Raw genomic sequence first — 15,633 nt, 5'->3', positions numbered from 1 at the left:
ACATTTATGGAAAATTATCTTTATTCCATTGTAAACTGTGAAAAATATACAACATATAGTTATAAAGTGCTAATTTGGTTAGTCTATGTCCTGTAAATATTTAAGAACTAGTAAATATACTGAATCGATATTTATAGTATTAAGAATTGGCAGGTTGACTGCAATTTTGGCATTTAATTTTTAAATTTGTTCTAAAATACTTATTCAAAATTTTCATGATGTCCCAGATTTCAGTTGGGATTAGCCTCATAAGGCATTTATTTTACCATGTATGCTGATTATACTGGAAAAGAATGATCTGTCTTGTTGTGGCAGGAGAATGCCTAAAAGATAACTTAATAGGTCTCTTTTCAACTCAGCAATCTTATAAAACAAAGGATTTTTCTGCCTGCTGTGGTGAATATTGAGATGAAAGTTTGAGATTCTATTATATTATTCAAAACTACTACTGACTTTGGTTCCTGGACCAGTATTCTTGTTCTCATTAAACACTTTTAAACAAATTATTAGAGATGTGTAAAAATATATCATGTAACTAATATAATAAAATTAACATATTACATATTTATTTCTTTATCACCATATTTGGTTTGGAATTAAAAATGGTTCCAAAGTGTAATCCATTATTTTATAAATAAAACACACACAGACATACATACACACATACACACACACACACACACACACACACATATATATATATATATATATATATATATATATATATATATATATTATAAACATTAGAAATTCTCTGTTAAGCAGCTGGGTCATTTACAGATAATTTTTATAATTTATTTTGAAATTAATTGCATCTTTATTTATTTTGTTTTAGGCGTAGTCTTAATTTTCTTAGTTGCTTCAATTATTACAATTCAATTTTATTATTTTTGTTGGATTGAATAGTTAAATGAATACAAATTACTGTATAGGACACATGAAACTCTTAATAAAAAAATTTCAAAAGTTTTCAATTATTTGGAAAACCCATAAAATAAAGTATCTATAATCTAACTGATTAAGTGTAAAGTATTATGTGTATCTTTCATATCATAAAAGCAAAAGATTATTTATAATATAGTAAATAACTCAAAGAACATTTTAAAGTATTTGTAAATAAAACTGTGAAGTTTCAATTTCTTTTAATATGCTATGTAAACAATAAATAATGAAATGAACAACTAAAATTTCAAATAAAAATTAAAATTAAAACTTTCCCTGAATATTTAGAATATGAATTCTTATTTAACATTTATTTCCCTTTCTAAAATTAAAAGTAAATGCAGTATATCTTTATTTTTATTATAAATCACATTGAAGTTGGTGAGCTTGACACTGTGTATATTAATATAACAAAGGCATGAAAAGGTACTCTACCTAAAATATTAATCAGTTAATTTGGTTGGCCAAAAAGTATCTTCAGTCTTTTAGTCTTAAAATTATTATGATTAACCATCTCTAATTATTAAAATGGAAAAAATCAGTGTTCAGAGCATATTTGTCATTGTGAAAAGGTGCTTCATCATATAATTTAGACGTCTTTAAAAGTACCTTCCACAAGCTAATGTGAAATTCATGGTAAGAGAATTTTCACACAAGGTGACTTTTACAGTAAGTTTTTAGTGTGGGCATGCTTTACAATGTACATGTGAGCACTGGGCATAAGTGACCGATTGAGGTCTAATCTGGTATTCTGTTTGCACAAGCAGTTTCTCAACAGATCCGACATTGATCATCTGTCAATTTGATTTGCTAATCTTATGAGACTCATTGTAAACAAAATAACTAAATGTTTGCAAACCCACGGAGAAAACACCATAGCTCTGCTTTTTATTTCTGTTTGACATAAGCATTCTTTTAAATCAAATTTTAAAATAAAGGAAACAACAATATGTTTTTTCTTTATGGATTCTCATCAGATGATTGGATTTTAGGCATTTAGAATTTAGAAACAGCTAATCTAAACAGAGAAAGATCCTGGTTTACAAAGTAAGAAAATTAAGCTATGGAACCAGGAGCAAGCATGTATCAATAAAGATATGAAATCATAGTGTCATTTCATCTATCTTAGTCACAACCTGTCAGCATGCTCAAGGACTAATAAATTGTACCGCTAGCTAAAGTTTATAAAAGGCGAAAAAAGACATTTGCAGAATGTACAAATAAAAATATTTATTTGTAACAATTCACAGACACTGTACAATCACAATTAGTATAAAAGAGAAAAGTAATATATGACATATATTTTATGAAAATCTGATAATACTTTTCCAGGGCTGGGAATATAGCCCAGTGGTGGAGCTCTTGTCCAATATGTGCCATGTGCTAAGCCCTGAGTTCAAACCCTACAATGGCAAAAAAATAAAATAAAAAATAGACTGTTCATCATCTGAGCTTCCAATACAAACACAATAATGTAATATGTGGGTGTATTGGGAGAAGGAGTAGAGGTGAGGTGTTGGTCATTATCTGGCAGAAAGACTAATATTTTAAATAACATTAGAATAAGTCCTATTTTTTTCTGTCAAAGGAGTATCCTACACATAAAGAATGTGTACAAACAAATATTTGTTTTCTGTATACAGATAGGTGAATTGCATTCAAATGTGTAAGATCTTCTATTGCTTAAGTGAGAAGCAAAAATCTCTGAATATTAGTAGCATGGAGATTTAAAGAAGTATTCGTCATAATGCAGTACATACATCTAACATTTTCTAATGAAAGGATTTGTAGCTAACTCAAAATATTTGGGAGTCCTATTTAATGAACATACATTTTAAGAATGAATAAAAACAAATAAGATTCAAATTCTGTATCAACAAAATATGACTTTTTTACCTAATTGCAGTGGCACAGGAGACAGAACAATGGGAACTATCCACAGTTACTTTTCATATGTCAGAAAGAATTAAGAACACATTTGTCATTTGTCTTTCATCTAACCCAGCTTAAGACACACAATGCTGTCTCACATCTTCCTTTGAATGTTTTCTAACAATTTCTGTGGTGAACAATACTGCTCTGTGAATTTTAACACCAATACTGATTCCCCTGAACTGCCAAAACATTTACCATGCTACAGGTGTCTATATAGGTTATCCAAATGATCCCTCATACACATTTCCTTGCAAAAATATTCTATGACATTTTGGATCAGTGCAGTTTTTGTTACTTACTTATAGAATTTGATTTTTTTCCCTAAAATCATTCAGAGAAAATGTTAAACGTGATTGTGTTACCATTAGTACCACTAATAGTAATTCTTGATACTATTCAGAGCAGTTTACCCTTACATGTAATGTTCTAAACTGATATGCAAACATAATGTTCATTTCTTTAACTGAGTTAGGAAGGCAAAATAAAATTACCAGCATTCTAGCCTTTGATACATCATAAGTTTTATATACTACTCACAGATTGAATTTATTTCCTAATTAAATATTACTTTTGGAGTGGGAATATAGCTCAATGGTAGAACATTGTCTAGCATTTGAGAAGCTCTGGGTTCAAATCTCAGCACAACAAGAAAAAAAAACTATATATAACTTTTCCAATTTTTTATTTTCTTTTTGTCAACATTAACCTTGGCATTTTATTTTTGCCAGTGGACAATGGCCCAATGGCATTTTATTTTATTTATTATTTAAACTAAGTTTTAGCTTCTTATATTCCATTTTCATATTTATTCATTTAACACCATGCCTAAGTTTATTGCTGTATAATGTGGAATAATATTGTATTTTGGATGCTTATTTGTCCTTATTAGGATGTTGAAATTGAACATCATTTTATTTTTCTAGTAATTTGTACCTTTGCTGAACTTTCAAAAGTTGTATATTGCTACGCATAATAGTGGTACACACCTGTAATCCCAGCATCTCTGGAGGCTGAGGCAGAAGGATCGCAAGTTCAAAGCCAGCCTCAGCAAAAGCGAGGTGCTAAGCAACTCAGTGAGACCCTATCTCTAAATAAAATACAAAATAAGGCTGGGATATGGCTCAGTAGTTGAGTGCCTCTGAGTTCAATCTCTAGTAACCCCTTCCCCCAAAAAAGTTGTATATTGATACTATATAATTTATTTTTCAATTCTAAAAACTTATTTCATCTTTAATTAAAAATATATATTAATCTTCTTACTGAATAAATGTTTATCAAATTTAACTCTATCATATGCAACATACTAAGCACTGATAATTTGAAGAAAAAAAATAATTTTTCTTTGCTTTGAAGAAGCTCACATTTGGGAAAACAAATGGGCAAGCAGTGTTAAGTTACCTATTTTCATAGAAAAAGAATGTCTAATATGACCATGTCAAGTAGCTGTTAAACAAGTTGCAGAGGGTTGTCTGTTCATTCTAAGCCACTCACCAGTTTCCAAAGTGTAGACATCATCTTTGTCAGTGAAATCTCAAGAAGCAAAAGAAAGCTGAAATGACTGGGGGAAATGACTATGAAAAAGTAAATAGGGGGCTGGGGATGTGGCTCAAGCGGTAGCTACGCGCTCGCCTGGCATGCGTGCGGCCCGGGTTCGATCCTCAGCACCACATACCAACAAAGATGTTGTGTCCACCGAGAACTAAAAAATAAATATTAAAAATTCTCTCTCTCTCTCCTCTCTCTCACTCTATCTTTAAAAAAAAAAAGAAAAAGTAAATAGGAAAAGAAATAATAATAAAAAGATCAGATAATGAAGATCCAAGCTGATTTTGGATTTTACTCTTATGATACTATAAATATTTTAAAAGAACTTAAGAAAGGGAATTGAATAATGACCTTTAATTTTTTGGAAAAGTTATACAGCATTCTAGCTGCTGACAATCTAGAACCTAGAGACCGATTAGAAAATATGGCAATACTCTCCCTTTTTTCCCCTCCCCCTTGCCCCTCATAACCTCTTATAATTTTGTGTATCATTGAAGGTCTCCTACCATTTCCATATGCTTTCCCTTCTCTCTCCCTTTCTCTCTCCCCGTGATATATCATAAGCTCTGTAATGTTTTGAACAATCAATAAAAAGAAAAAAAAGAGAAAATATGGCAATAATCCAGGTGAGGGACAGTAAGGACATGGACAAAAGCTATCCCAATGATGAGGAAGAGGTAGGAGGGTGTTTAGTGACAGACATTAGAAGAGAGTCTACAAAAGCTTCTGACAGTGGAAAACAACAAGTTTCAGGGACTAAATAGATTAAAAGAAAAATACCCTAAATTTAAACTGGAATATTCTATTTCATACTTCAATTACTTGTTTCTAAATGTACCTCTATTATGTATGGTAGGACTGATCAAAATTCTCAGACTTATTCTATTTCTTCCATATTTTTACCTAAACTTCCACTGTAAATTGTTGAACTACAGTGTTTACCATATTCATTGGATGTCTGCTGTACCTTTCTACATTTGTCATGTCTGAAATTGGATTGCATCTCTCCTTAGTTCACACATCACCATCATTGCTCAGCACAACAGCTATTTTCATGTTCCTTTTTTGTCTCTTACTTCCTATTCCCTTTCCTTTATTGCCTTCCTCTCAGAGGAAGCCATTTGTAATGTGTTTGATATATGTTCTTAAATATAGACATATTCTTGTAAAATATGATGTGGGTTTTGTCTATTTTCAATTTATTAAGGGTTTTGTAAATCCCATCTCTGTCCTAGTTTTCACATCCAGCCTTGTTTGGGGAGCAATCCATGTCACATACCTGGTTTATTGCTTCTTATTGCTATAGAGCATCTAGTAGTGTGATTTACTATATTTTATTTATCCATTCTTCTAGAGATGGATATTCAGGTTGCATCCAACTCCCTATTGCCATATGCACTGTCCTTGCATTGATCCTCACAAGAATTTGTTGTGGTTCATATCCAGGAGTAGATACCTGTCTGTGATGTGTTAAATTTATTTTTTTTTCCTCAGTCAGTCTTGAAAATTTCTTTGTGGCTATAACAACATTTAAAGTTAGCCTTCTGTTACTCAATTATTGACAGTGAAGCAATAGGCAAAATAAATAAATAAATGCTTAATTTACTGTTTATGTCAAACTAAATTGAAGATAGACAAATATCCAAACATTAAGAAGAAAGGAAGCTAAATTGATATTGTGAGAAAATAACATGAGAGGAATGTCCCTACTGTCACCCCTTCATTCTTGCCCATTTATCTGCAGTCTTTTTCCTCACAGTTTCCAGGTGATTATGAATAAGACTGACTAATAATAGTCCTCCCCAGTTGTACAAAGAGCAAACAAATAAAAAGAAAACCTCCCCCAGAGAAAACCTCCCTTTGCATATCTCCTCTCATTGATCAGCTTAGACTGTGACCCCTTCTTTCACTTCAAATTCTTCCATTGCTACTCACTCTTGGAGGCTGTCCTACAGCTACACTGGCATTCCTCTTTGAATATGCTAACTGCTCTCTTACTTTAGAGTTTTTGCTTTGCTTGTAACATCTACCTGGGGTGTTCTTCTCTCTGCTATTTGAGTGGGCAATCTCACTGTTATTTAAATAATTCAGTTTAAGCATTTCACTAAGGCTTTTCCTGACTACCCAATCTAAACTGTCCATCCAGGCAATGTGCAATCTGTTTCTACTATATTTGAATTCTCTGCATAGCTTTTGCTATTGATTTTTTTCCTTATTTGTTTATTGATTTTTCTGCCTCCTCTTCAGAAATAAAAGCTTAACAAATTTAGGAGTGTTTCTTTTCTAATTTGTCACTATTGTCTCAGGATGTGGAGTAGGACAGGGAACATAACAGATGCTACCAATTATTTGCTGAATAAATAAAATGAGTTGAAGAACACATATATATCTAGAGATATCTTCTTTTTGCATTTTAGAAATATTTCATAAGGTATTTAGTTGTATTTTTTGTATTTTCTAATACATAAATTTATTTTTCTGACTCCAATGTAAACCCACAAAGGCAATATTGAACATCTAACCATCAAGCTGAGAGCAAATTCAGATTTAACGAGCTAATCTCAACATGTTGTGCCCTGAAGGCTAATGACTGACATGTGTTTAAGAAGTCATCATCTCAATAGGCTAGCAAGAAGATTAGGAACAGTTTTTCCCCCACTGTGTCCTCCTGAGCCATCATTTGTTTGAGCCATGGTTTGGAGGGAGTTTTTCTATATTTTAAACCTTTGCTTTTTTTCTCCAAAAAATAAAAATCTCTCTTTTTCCTATTACATTGAATTTGCTGAAACTATTTAGTTTTACATTAAATTCCAATGTTTCAAAATGCACTGCAATTTCTAAATAACAAAAGTACTCTTTAATTTGAGCATGCTGACATATGATTTATGCTGATTTGATATGATTGATTCATTATTCTCTTAATAACCAAAGAGATAGATTAGTTTTTTAAATACACAAGACAATATATGAATACATACATGTGTCTGTATATATGTGTGTAATGATGCTTCATTTTACAAGTCTATTTAATTAGGCAATGCCTCTCATTTTTTGGTCAATCACCAGTGCAGATGTTACTGGGAAGGTTGTTGGTTTTCATATTTTTTAAAGATGTTATTAATATATAAACCACCAGTACACTTTGAGTAAAGCACATTACTTTTCATTATGGGGGTGGGCCTCATCCAATCAATAAGGCCTTTAGAGAAAAGAGTGAAGTCTCCTGACAAGGAAGGAGTTCTGCCTCTAGACCATCTTCCCAAAGGGACTGCAGCATTTCCTCTTCCTCTAGTAGCCTGTCCTGCAGACTTCAGACTTGCTAGCCTATGAACCAATTTCTTGAAATCTCTCTCTCTCTCTATGTCTACAGCCCTATCTGAATTCCCCTCATACATATACAACTACACAAAGACAGATAAACAGACATATTATGATGCATTCAAAAATATATATTAGAGAAATAGATTACTTGAGACTTTATTTTTGAAAAAATTATTAGTTGTTAAGTTCCACACACATCCTAAAATGCATAAAGCATTTAATAAATCGTTTAAGTAACTACATACCAACATATAGAATTGTGTAAATGAACTAGTGCTATATTTTTATTAACAACATGTTTCACCCAAGAATTTGAATATGTAAAGTGCATTGGTTCCATATGTACATAATTTCTACATATAAAAATTAAGTATCTATTAATATTTAAAATATAAAATTATTGTTATCTATATTCATATTTAATTTACAATTCTGTAGAGGATAAATTTTCCCTAAAGAAGTAATGGTATAAAGCTCTTGGTTGTTCAAATAATATTCTGAGAAACTGACATTATCAAGAATAAAGTATGTTATTGATATTTGAGAACTTTAATTAGGTTCTTCCCAAGACCTTGAGGAGAGAAAATGAATTATTTCTGAGCATTAAGTATAAATTCATCATGTAATGGATTGGCATGGAGTTATGAAGTCAATTCAAAGATGCCTTCCAAGGCTGTCAGGTCTGACTGTAATCTGATAAAGGCAGTATTAACATGACTGGGGAATGACTGAGTAAATTGAAAATGGGGTCCTTGAGAATGAAGGTGAAAAGAAGAGCCATGGAAGCAATACTAAGCACAGCTTCTAAGCACATTCTAAGAAGGAACAACTTCAAACACAAAAACATCCACTAGCATAGGTTAGTATTGAACATATATCATCTCTGTGCCCATGGAAGTATCTGACTCTCTTTGTGTAACAAAGCATGCAGATCACTTAATGACCCATAATCCTGAACATGTGTGGGGTTTTTAAATCAGATACTGTACTTTGCACATTACTTACACACTTGACTTAATCTTAAACTTGACCTCAAGATATGTACTATTTTCTCCATTTCATGAAAATTAATTTTTTCAGGGTTGCAAAACTAGTGCATCACAAAATAAGTGTTAAATCAGTTGCTTTTTTTTTACTTCAGATATTGTATTCATTTATTCTGCAAAATTAATAATATTTCCCATACTCAGCCTAAATTTAACAAGCCTAGTTATAATTATGATTCGCATTTATATTTTCTTGTTTAAAGGAAGTGTGCATTTTATGGAGAAATCACATCTCCAGATCCTCAAGGTTCTAGTTCTTATTTAAGATAATAAGTGGACATAAATTTAAAATTTAACATTCAATTGTATTTTATTTTTCAATACCTTGGTTATAAAATAGATTGTAACAACCAAAGGATAGACACCTTATCTTTCTTTAGGAATGTTAGTTAACACTGTTAGTTTAGTAACAACCATTTTAATAATGCGCATTAGAAAATGAATTTGGTTAAAATGATTCTGACTCTGAAATTAAGACCCATAGGACTATACTACCAAACCAAATCTGAGAATTTCAGAGCTTCTGAAGTCTTTCAAAACAATGATACACTCAGTTTTCTTGTGGCAAATTTCAGAATATGGTTTGTGGAGATTTTCTGGTTTACATTTCTTACAGGTAATTCAAAGATGAAGACTATTTTAAAGACAGGTATTCATGAATTCATTAGCTCTACTATCTTTTGAAGTAGAATTTCTTTGAGAGCACATGGTTTTTGTGAGATGGTACGTTTTGCTATTTTTGACTTTGGAGATATTATAGAGAGATAATCAGCATTTACTTACGTCAGTTGGGGCAGAAATCAAAAAGACATATATTGGACTAGACTGCCTCTTCCAGGGTTATATGGACACCAATAAAGTTTCTATAGGTCACTGTACTCATACATGATTTACATTAAGGTTATTAAGTCATTAGCCTTCTGACAATTCGGGGCACCCTGAGGAGCAATGAACTCATTTGCTGCTGCCATTTAGGGCAAGAGCTTGGCAGAAGGCAAAATATTTGAGCAGCACAAGAAAAAAAATTTATGCCTGGGAGAGCTGAAGGTAGTTTTATGTGCTCCAGAATAGTTGTCACATCTCTAACACATATGTTTTATTTTCTTTACCTATCTTTTGTCTCTTTCTTATTACCTGAGTAAATTATTACTCTTTTAAGACAGGTATAGAAGTAGAAAGTGGGATTGAGTTACCCAATGCAGTTATTCTTTGATTAATAAATTAACTTGATATTTTTTAAATCTTTTATTGATTTTATTTTTTAAATGCACGACAGAAGTGGAATGCATTACAATTCTTATTACACATATAGAGCACAATTTTTCATATCTCTGTATATAAAGTATGTTCAAGCCAATTTATACCTTTATACATGTACTTTTTTTGCATTACAGTTCTTAATATACATATATACCACAGTTTTTCATATCTCTGCATATAAAGTATGTTGACATCCAATTCAAGTCTTCATACATATACTTTGTATAATGATGTCCATCATATTCCATGGTCCTTGCTAATCCCCTGCCCCCTCCCATTCTCTCTCACCCCTCTTCCCTATCTAGAATTCATCTAATTGTTCCATGCTCCCTCTCCCTACCCCACTATGAGTCAACCTCCTAATATCAGAGAAAACATTCGGCATTGTTTAAATACCTCCGAATCAAAACTTTGTGTTAAATTGTGGAAATTCAGTGAGAAACAGGGGAGTTGTTTTCCCTGTACTCACAAAACTTATTCTCTGCTTCACTATGATTTAGAAAATCCCTGTAATTTGTTCTGTCATTTATTTATTTATTTCTTCATATCTATGTGGCTAATTTCTTGGACTATGAGCTAACTTTATTGTTAAAAACAAAAAGTTGATTTTAATGGATATCAACATTACTGCCTCTTTCACTTCTAAATAGTGAAAATTTTTTCTAAATATCTCTTATTTACAAAGAGCATTTTAGGTCAACTGAAATTGTAAAGGTAACGAATAAGATTTACTAGTGATTTCTTTAAATCTGTATTAAAAATCAATTTCTTTTGGTCATATAAACATATTCTCTGGGAATACTATATTTTAAATCTGTTAAACTAAGTCAAAGTTGTCATTACCTAAATATAAAGTCAAATAAAAAATGTCCATTAGGGTTATTTCATCTATTAAAATATCTATTGAGATTTTAATATCAATACAGCATATCACAAAACTAATATCATGCATTAATATTCATTAACAGAGATTCAACATTTAATTCTTTTTAGGCAGAATGATAGAAAGATAAGTACTTATATTGATCCCCATAAAAAATGTGACACTATGGTTTGATTAATTTATAAAATAAGATTAAAATTTAATATAATATATAGAATAAAATATCTATTGTATTCTATGGTGACTGTGATTAATAATAATGTACTGATTTCTAGCCTGGTGTGGTGATACATGCCAATAGCTACTCAGAAGGATGAAACAGGGCCATGTGAACACAGGAGTCTTGGATCAGCCTCGGCTGCATACTAAGATCTCAGAAAATCATGCAAGTGAAATAAGCCAGAAATTCAATCACTAAATATTTTCTCTCACATGTAGAAGCTAGAGAGAAAAAATAAATTTCAAAAAAATGGAGATTCTTGTGAAAATAGAAGGGAAATAAGTAGAACAGAAGCAGAAAACCAAAGGAGAAGGAGAGGGTAAGAACAGAGAATGAATTTGACAAAATTATGCTATGTACATGTATCAATATATCCCAATGTAATATATATATATGCATATATATATATGCATATATATATAAAATTATAATGCATCAATTAAAATAAATACAGGAAGGAAGTCCAAAAGAAGACAGGGATTGGGGAAGATGAAAAGAGAAAGGGGAAGTAATGGGAATTGAAATGGAACAACAAAAGGTACATATATATATGCATCTATATGTGCGTGTATGTGTATATAAATATATATACACACATGTATGTGCATATATATTGTTTAATGCATTTATGAATATGCAACATGAACCTACCACTGCTATGCATAATGTACTAATTAAAATGTTATGTCAGGACCTGGGGTTGTGGCTCAGAGGTAGAATGGTCGGCTAGCATGTGTGAGGCCCTGGGTTCGATCCTCAGCACCACATAAAAATAACTAAAATAAAATAATAAATAAATAAATAAAAAGTTATGTCAAATATATTCTTCAAATTTGCCTAGAGTAGATTTTATGTTTTCATTACAAAATATGATGAATATGTGAAGTAATACATATGTAAATTAGCTTCATTTAATCATTCTACAATGTAGATATATTTCAGAATATGTTGTACATGATAAATGCATGATCTTTATTTGTTGATCAAAAATAAATAAAAAAAGATTGATAGTCTACCATTTTCATATTGCCTAGTAAATAATTATAGAACATTCACAATACATGATTATGGAAATATTTAATTAACCAAAAATGTTTAAGTTAATTAATCTCAAAAAAGTAAACAATACTGATTAATCCTTTTGAGAAACAGAATCACCTAAATAATAAAAATGGTAGAATATTTTAAAAGTGTTTGCTGCGATTTTATATTTTATTTTCAAAATTATATCATGAAAATAAAGTTCTTAAAAATAATGGTGAGGTGTAGGAACACTTAAAGTTACATAAAATGGAAATGCTACCTTCAGTGTCATTGAGAGGAAGAAACTGGTGAGCACTCAAATGAGAACAAAATGCACCTACAAAGCACTGGTACAGGGGTTCCCAGATTTATGACCAAAAGTTTTAAATAAATGTGAAAACTATACAATTTCTTTTGCTATTGATATTTCATGCTACAATCTAGTTGGTAAACAATTTGAGAAAAACTAATAATGTCAAGCCTTTGTGAATACTTCATGATTATATAAAGATTATCTAGCAATCCCCTCAGATCCTATTGTTCAGAGCAGGTAAAAATTATCTTGTTTGCAGATTCAAAAGAACAGAAAACATTTCTTTTTCTTGATTCAAATAAAATATCCTTAACAATTTTATATTGAAATTTTCATGAAAAGATTTTGTGAAGATCAGGTTAAAGTATTTGGTTAAAGAAAAATCATATTATAATGATTATTAGAGGTCTTCTCTGTTGTATTTAGCCAGGTATTATGATCTTTTAACATAAAAGTGCATTCTAAGTGGAATCAAATGTAACTTACCCCTGATTGTCAACCATTAGCCAAGGAAGCTTGCAACTCTGAGGCTTCTGATTACTGTTAATGTCTGGACATGCCTGGCATGTTTCACTTTGTTTCCTAGAATCCTAAACCAATAAATCATCTTTTATGTGTGGCTTCTGAAACATAGCCCTGTAAGCCCTAACCTGTTGCAGTATAAAGGTAAACTCATTAAAGCCCTGATCAGACTGACAGAAGGTCTGGCCTTTATTTAGCTAATCTGGAGATGAAGGCAGCAAGCCACCATCTGGAGCTTGCTATAAATCCATAAGCAAAATACTTCTCTGTAATTTAATTCTTTCCAATTTCATTTGTAACTCACCATTTTCATTGCTTACTTTATATGTCTCAGTCAGAATGTTTTCTTGTGTTTTCAGAGATTATTTCAAATTGAATTTTTTTTTTTAATTCAGATATAGACAGAGGTAGAAAGAAATAGGACTTGTGTTGCTAGGGAACCTGACGCTAAAGGTTTAGTGACAACCTCAGATGGTGTTGTACAGCAAGGGCTGTCAGGATAAGAGAACAGAAAGGGGGCCTGCTGATGCGAAGAATGAATTTAGAATGTTACTTATTGATTCTATGATGATCTTTATAAAAGAAGTAATGCAGACTGTCTTTTTCTAAAGAAGAATTATGGGACTATAATAAAGAAAGCCTCAAGGAATTTATGCCATTGAAAGCTAGAATAAATGAAATCTCACCTCCATCTGTGAGTTATAGAGAAAACAGAAATTACTATGTGCTTTAGAATTTTGTCAAATGAAGATTCTGAACCTGCAGTTCTATTTGAATATTTGCCATACTTTATTTTTTTGTATTTTCAAATTATTAAATAGGGATCATTTGTATTATTAATGATCCTGCAATATATGTGTGAAAATATTTTCTTAATCTTTTAATGAACATAATATCACATTAAAATAATGAAACCACAGTGTAATCCTATGTACATATATAAATACATCACAGTGAATTGCCACATCATGTAAACCACAAGACTGGGATCCTAATTAGAATAAAATGTACTCCTCGTTTGTATACATATGTCAAAATATACGCTAATGTCATGTATAACTAAAAAGATTAAATAAAAAAAGCAAAAAACCCAGAGTAAATTAAAGTTTATTTCTATTTGTAGCAATAAATAAAATTATACATATGTATTCATTTTAATATAATTTATCTTTCATTACATATAATTTTTATTGTTATATTATTCTCATGACGTTTTGTTTACAGAGAAAAAATGCTGAATGTTAATTCAAAGGACATAAGCTATAAAAGATTATATAGTACCCCCACCAAACACTCAACTGTTTACAAATACAGCACGCTACACAAATACATTAATATCTGGAAAATATTTCACCCACTATATCTTGCTTTTCTCATGACAGTACAAAATGAGTTCAAATTCTTTGATGAAAAGATATGCCTTTTAGTCATCTTCCTTATTTTCTTCCTTTTTTCTTTTCTTCCTACCTTCCTACCTTCCTTCTTTCATTTATTTTCAGTGCCCAGGAAAATATGTTCTGTTAAAGTAACATTTGATCAAAGAACAAAAGAAAATAAAAGATGGATTCTACTAGGCAAGCATGTGTGGAAAACATATCAAGATAGATAAAACAGGAATAATACATACCCTTTAATGGGGTAGAGGAGACTAGAGTAGAAATTACACTTGGGCGAGCAGCAGGAAAATAGATAAGCATGTTAATGAAGAGTCAGAGCATGTGTGTCTCTTTTGGCCATTTAATGGACTTTGGATTTTACTCTATAATGGAGTGCAGGAGGGCTGAGGATGTCCTCACTAGTACAGCATTTGTCTGGTGTGTAATGGAGTGCTAGAGATACACTCAGTGGGAGAACATATGCATGAGGCTCTGAGTTCAATCCCTTGCAAAAAAAGTAAATAACTAAAATGGAATACTCTGGTGAGTAATTTGAGCATAAGTAAGACATGACTTGGTGTACATGTTCATGAATCATAATTGTAGTATGGTGACTGAGGCAGGGTATGGATCCAAATAGAAAGAAGTGAAACCAAACAGTAGGCTATTGTATTAGTTTAGGCATAGGTTAATAGTGGGGCTGGATAAAGCTACAAATGTAAAATTATACCCACTTAATGGAGGGTTAATAAGTGAGCTTTAAGAATTGTTTATGAAATATGAGAGAAATATACCCCAAATCTAACAACTTCTTACATCTTGTGCTTTGATTACCTGGTCAGACCACTACCATTGATCACTATGGTTAATGAAACAATCTTTTGATGGATTTCCTTGTTTCTATAGGAATTTTCTAATATCCTTTTTCCATTGTTATCTTTGGCAAAGTTGCTAGAGTAATTCTTTAAAAGCTTAAGAGGTATAATGTCAAATAGTTAATCAGTGACCTAAAATACCTTTCAAGAACAGTAGTTCAGTTGACCTTATTTTTTTTATTGACAAATTGATTTTCTGTTTCAGACACATTTTGTTTGTTTATTTTTAGCTGTTCCTCAAAGATACCAAGCATATTACCTCCTTAGGTACCTTCTCTTAGTTTCTTTTTTTGTACACTCTTTTCCCAGCTATCTTACTGTCAAGTGATCTACCACAACTCCAATGTTTAAGAAGCTCTTACCTTCTCTGGG

General features: G+C 31.4%; 1 protein-coding gene across 4 annotated transcripts in view; it reads right to left on the bottom strand.

Moving 5' to 3' along the window:
- The window catches only part of LOC101975864 (protein eyes shut homolog), a 481,285-nt gene extending 468,117 nt beyond the window's left edge, over positions 1-13,168 (bottom strand). For all 4 annotated transcript variants that reach the window (XM_078019824.1, XM_078019822.1, XM_078019821.1 and 1 more), the window contains exon 1: positions 12,975-13,168. The gene's annotated coding sequence lies outside the window, so the exon portion shown is untranslated. The remainder of the gene's footprint in view (positions 1-12,974) is intronic.
- Between the last annotated feature and the right edge of the window lie 2,465 nt (positions 13,169-15,633).

Source organism: Ictidomys tridecemlineatus, chromosome 8 (genome assembly GCF_052094955.1).
Source record: "Ictidomys tridecemlineatus isolate mIctTri1 chromosome 8, mIctTri1.hap1, whole genome shotgun sequence".
NCBI lineage: Eukaryota > Metazoa > Chordata > Mammalia > Rodentia > Sciuridae > Ictidomys > Ictidomys tridecemlineatus.
This window is presented reverse-complemented; position numbering and strand designations above follow the sequence as displayed.